Raw genomic sequence first — 6439 nt, forward strand, 5'->3', positions numbered from 1 at the left:
TTACCTTAAATAAAGTTTTGAGTTTTCTTCCCTTAATTGACTATTAGATGTTTCCTTGCTTGATTATTGCCATATTTATGTGCCTAGTCCAGTGCTATTTAAACCTTCCCACCTTTCCCCTTTAGACTGACTTGATCTCTCAATATTCTCACTAAGAAATCTAGGGCTTAGTTCTGTAATCTTTCTGCTCTCTCTCATTTACTACTGGTCTTGGCCGACGGAAAGCCAAGGCCAAATATTCTGGACTCTCGACTCTGTGGTATTACTGTGGTTTGCTTGCTTAACTGGTGAGTGACTATCCTTTGTCATTTCATCGCCATATATCCTTGAACTATGTGTACAATTCAGCATGTTTAAAGCGCATTCTGAGCATGATCCTGCCTGTCTATATGATTCTCTTTTAGTCCTATAGTTGATACTGTTAGTTCTGAGATTGGTTACCTTTGAATAATATGAATCCTCTTAAAGGATAACTTATTGTTTTAAGTTGTCTCATGCATACTGTTTGCTAGTCCTGAACTTGTTCTGAACTTAGTATCCTTAGGGTACTACTAGTATAAAATTAGTTCATCAATCATAACTTTGCAGACTTGTGTTGTTATCTAATCCATATCCCTCTGGATTCATGTGATAATCTGACTGTTTGCCTTAGCCCTCTGCCTAAATGTTTCTGTGATTAAATAAGGCTATCCTAAATGTTAGCATGCACACTTAGTGTAATCAGGTCTTTTTTGACTTAACCTGTTTGAAACTGTGTACTTTGCCGCTCTTGTTTGTTTTCTTAATGCCATTATGCCTACATGTTCTGCAATGGTAGTCTCCTTCTGAGAAATTCAAACCGTTTTAAATCTATCCCCACCTCTTTTTATATGATGTTATTCTTTTAAAAACTCCCAATATTAGTCCTTTAGGTTCTACCCTCAACCACCCCAGTGTGAGCACTACTCAGGGTCTATGTAAGACTCTCGTGAACTCTGACACACTGGGAACTGGTTCCTAATCTCTTTTGAATTATTTCTGAATATGTGGTCTTTGACACACTAGAACCTGGTTCTATATGTGCTATGGGTAAATCACTCGTATTTGGCTATGTTGTACCTGTGAAAGAAGCTTTGAAGTTGATTGGTTTGAAGGCCTAGTTCCCAGGTTTATTTGGACCTAAGGAAGGCTCCCTATAGTGTATTTTTATTACTGTTATGTAATTCATTCATTATCTGGTCTGTAATAATTTTATAATAAACAGATTCTGGGGTGTTTAGTAAAATCAGGGGGATTTCTTATTTCCTTTTGTTTAACTGGGTAGAAATGCTGCCTATAGGGATTCATCTATGCTATTAATTTTGCTTATTTGTCAAAACTGTTAAGTTTTACAATGTGTTTTAGAAACCCTGCCTATAGGACTTTCATTGGTGATGTCAATTTTGCTTAAACCCGTATGAGTTTTATATGGTGTGTACATTAGAAATCCTGCCTATAGGACGCATCAATATGTGTTAGCAATCATGCCTATAGGACCTCAATGTTTGATTCAATTGTTTGCTGGAAATGTGTACAATTTCTGCCCTTGTGCTGCTTGATAGATATCATGCCTATAGGATTTAAATCAATTCAGTAATAGATATCATGCATATACGATTAAAATCAGTTTCAAACCTAGAGATCATACCTATAGGATTTAAGTCAGTTCAGTAATTAGAAAGTATGCCTATAGGATTAAAGGGAAATACAAGGCTGTGAAACATGTCTTTGAAACTAAAATCAGTGTGCATCTAGAAATCATGCCTATAGGGTTAAAACCAGTTCGACATTAGATATCATGCCTATAGGATTCTACTAATTGGTTCTGAATACAATCGGCACTGCCAATCACTTAGACAATATGCCAATAAGATTAAAACCACAACTCTGGATTTATAAATGTGATTTACTATTATTCGTCACTGCATGAAACGCCTAGATATCGTCCTAAATAAAATTAGGAGGCAAAATAATACGCCTTAACACTCGCATTAATGAAACCGATTCTGTATATCACTGGTCGCTTGTCTTCTCACATAGATATCCTGTCTATAGGATTCTGCGATCAATAAAACCTGCTAGTTAGTTGCGTGCATTTTCTGTTTATGTGTGGAGGTCAATATGAGCCCATATATGTTTTATGTGAAAAGTCCTAACTGTTTTGTTTGTCGCCTAGTATTTTACAATTTTGAGCAACCCAGGCTTAGTCTAGAACCACCCCAAATAGAAGTCCTAATGCCTCCAGGACCATAGGTAAGGGACGGGTAGTGCACGTATAGGAATCGAACTAGAATCAACTAGAGCGCTTAAGTAACATTTTAAAGATAATAATTGGGTAGCAGGAGATGATAGTCTGTGCCCGCTGAATAATATGAGTAACACCCCATCTCGTGGGAGTTACGAAATATTATTTATGTTGCACGGGGTGATCCTTTAGGCTAAAAAATTTAGGACCCCTATTAAGTAATTCTCTAGATTCTTAATTAGACTAATTCATAAATTAAGTTCGGCCGGGACCCACCGTTGTGGACCTCGAGGGGTGCCTAACACCTTCCCCTAAAGGTAATTTCGAGCCCTTACTCGATCTTTGGTGATGCAAACTGGTATGATATGAGTTGTCTGCTCTAGGTGCCCTAACGCACCTTAATCCGTTAGGTGGCGACTCTAATCAATTCCTTTTCCCTACCCTCTCAAAAGGAGTTGTCAAAATGTCGAAACCCGATTTCGCGAGAAAAAGGGGGCGCGATATACACCACAGCGGTACCCAGTAAGTGCCAAGCCTAACCTCGGTCGAGTAGTGACGAGGAAGGTCAGGGCCTTACTGGTTATAAATATAACAAGGTAAAATAGTATAAAACGTGACAGTATAATTAAAGATGCTAACAGTCAAATAAAGATGAAATCTCAAAAGGGAAATAACTCAGTAAGCAGTGATAGCAACAGGGGATCTCCCAGGATAACGTCACGTAGTCCCAAACATAAATGTGTAGAGGATCTCTCGGGATACCATTCCGTAGTCCAAAAGTAAATAGCAAGTACAGGGGAATCTCCTGGGATACCGTCCCGTAGTCCGAAATATATAAAGGTGCAGGGGGATCTCCCAGAATACCGATCCGTAGTCCCAAAGTAAACATGCAGGGGGATCTCCTGGGATACCGTCCCGTAGTCCCAAAGTAAACACACAACAGTCTCAAGGAAGAAAATCTACAGTTCTATCCAAGTTCGTATCAAGAAAACAGGAAAATTCTACTCTAAACATGCTACACAGAATTTAAGTAAGCAGTTAAAGCAGAGAAAACAGTTAAGTCAAATAAGCATGCTTTCCTAAGCCTAACAGGAAACTTCAAATATAAATATTGCTCAAATAAAACAAGACACGGATGTTTACTTAATGAAAGTGGGGGTTTTCAACAATTAGCTCGTGTACGCACTCGTCACCTCACGTACACGACATTCATATAACAACAATACTAAAATCCTAAGGGGAGTTCTCCCACACAAGGTTAGGCAAGCCACTTACCTCGAACCAAGCTCAATCAATCCGAAATCACGCTCTTGCCACGAGTATCCAACTCCGAGTGGCCCAACTCTAATCAAATCAATTTCATAATGTAAATATCACTACAAACAATGATTTTAGCTAAAGTAATCGAAGCTAAGTCAAGAAAATAGAAAAACACCCAAAATCCTCCCGGGGCCCACGTCTGGAGTACACTCGAAAAAAAATCATCCCAATCCGACGTCAAATTCACACTAAAAACTCAGATTTTCCATTGGGGACTTTTTCCCCCATTTCCACACTTTTACCCTCAAATTCCTCAATTAGATGGTAAAACTAACAATAGATTAATGTATTAGAATCAAATTAGAGTTAGAATTCAATACCCAATAGTTCTCCTTCAAAATCTCTCAAGAAATCGCCTTCCACCGAGCTCAAAATCGTTTTCAGAAGTTATGAGTTCAAACCCTCAAATTCTCTCTTTTCTGCCCAGAGATTTCCGCTCCTGCGAGGGGTCGACAGCACCTGCGGCTCCTACTCCGCACCTGCGGAATTTAATAAACGGCTAGATTCCGCACCTGTGCCCCCTTTATTCGCAGATGCGGTTCCGCTTCTGCGGTCCTTGGGCCGCATCTGCGACCATTGATCTCCAAGCCTCAGACCGCTTCTGCGGTCCCCAACCCGCTTCTGCGGCGCCGCACCTGCGGTCCAAGCTACGCAGGTGCGAAACCAACAGGTTCAGCAATTCAGAAAATTGCCTAATTCGAATTCAACTTCCGTTAAGCATCCGAAAATCACCCGAGGCCCCCCGGGACCTCAACCAAACATGCCAACCAATCCTAAAACATCATACGAACTTAGTCCAACCCTCAAAACACATCAAACAACGCTAAAATCACGAATCTCCCTCCAATCCAAGCCTAAAGAACTTGAAATCTCAAGAATCCTACAACCGATGCCGAAACCAACCAAACCATGTCCAATTGACCTCAAATTTTGCACACAAGTCACATTCATCACTACGGGACTATTCCAACTTTCGGAATTGGATTCCGACCCCGATATCAAAATTTCACTATCGATCCGGAAACGTCAAAAATTCAACTTTCGGCATTTCAAGCCTAAATAAGATACGGACTTCCAAAACACAACCCGAATACGCCCCTAAGCCCGAAATCACCCAACGGACCTAACGGAATCGACGCAATTCCATTCCGAGGCCGTCTTCACACTGCTCCGACTACGGTCCAAATTCTAAAGCTTAAGCTCTCATTTAGGGACTAAGTGTCCCAAAACACTCCGAAAGTCAAAACGAATCTTCCCGGCAAATCACAATAGCAGAATAAAAACACGGGGAAAGCAGTTAATAGGGGATCGGGGCGTAAATTCTCAAAACGACCGGCCGGGTCGTTACACTCTAGCTCCAGCTCCCAGCTCAACTCTACGCGAACATGATCTCTCATACGCGAACGCGAAGAAGACTAGCCCAACTCTTCGTGAACGCGGACCAGTATTAGAGAACACAATGAAGAAAATGCCACTGCCATCAAAATACACTACGCGTTCGCGACTCTTGCCACGCGAACGCGATGAAAGTCCGAGACACCAGAAAACCAACAGAACACAGTAGTGGAAACATGAAGGAAAATGATCCGAAACACGCCCGAGCCCCTCGAGACCCCGTCCAAATATACCAACAAGTCCCATAACATAACACGGATTTACTCGAGGCCTCAAAACACACATAACAACATCAAAACGACGAATCACACCTCAATCCAAAAATCAATGAACTTGAAACTTCAAACTTCCACAACCGATGACGAAACCTATCAAATCACGTCCAATTGATCTCAAATTTTGCACACAAGTCACATTTAACATTACAGACCTGTTCCAACTTCCGGAATTGAAATCCGACCCTGATATAATAAAGTCCACTCACAGTCAAACTTTCCAAAATTCTAACTTTTTGCCATTTCAAGCCAAATTCTACTACGGACCTCCAAATCACGTCCAAAATTACCCAACGGAGCTAACGGAACCATCAAAAATCCAATTTGAGGTCAAATCCTAAAAAGCCAAAACTTGGTCAAACCTTTCAAATTTAAAGCTTCTAGTTGAGAATCATTCTTCTAAATCAATTCCGAATAACCTGAAAACCAAAACTGATGATTCACATAAGTCATAATACATCATACGGAGATACTCATGCTCTCAAACAACCGAGCAAAGTGCAAATTCTCAAAACGATCGATCGGGTCGTTACATTTATCCTCGTGAAAATAACGAAGAACTTCTAGGTGCTAAAATACCATATCTTAGTGCAATTGAGGCATTGATGTATCTTGCTAATAATTCTAGATCAGATATAGCTTTCTCTGTAAGTTTGTTAGCAAGATTTAGTTCTTTCCCAACACAAAGGCACTGGAATGATATTAAGCATCTATTCAGATATTTGCGATGGACCATTCATATGAGATTGTTTTATTCAAATGAATCTAGGTCACAACTGATTGGTTATGCAGATGCAGGATATTTGTCTGACCCACATAAAGGTCGATCTCAAACATGCTATTTATTCAAATGTGTAGGTATTGCCATATCATGGCGTTCAACAAAACAAACTATGCTTGCTACTTATTCAAATCATGCAGAGATAATAGACATTCATGAAGCGAGTCGAGAATGCGTTTGGTTGAGATCAGTAACACAACATATCCAAGAGATATGTGGTCTTTCATGGGGAAAGAATATTCCAATAACATTATATGAAGACAATGTTGCATGTATTAAAGGGGGATATATTAAAGGAGACAAAACAAAGCATATTTCACAAAAATTCTTTTTCACTCATGATCTTCAAAAGGATGGTTGATGATAGGCTATAATTACGTATATTAGTCGATTATTACACTCTAA

Source organism: Nicotiana attenuata, unplaced genomic scaffold (assembly GCF_001879085.1).
Source record: "Nicotiana attenuata strain UT unplaced genomic scaffold, NIATTr2, whole genome shotgun sequence".
Classification (NCBI taxonomy): Eukaryota; Viridiplantae; Streptophyta; class Magnoliopsida; order Solanales; family Solanaceae; genus Nicotiana; species Nicotiana attenuata.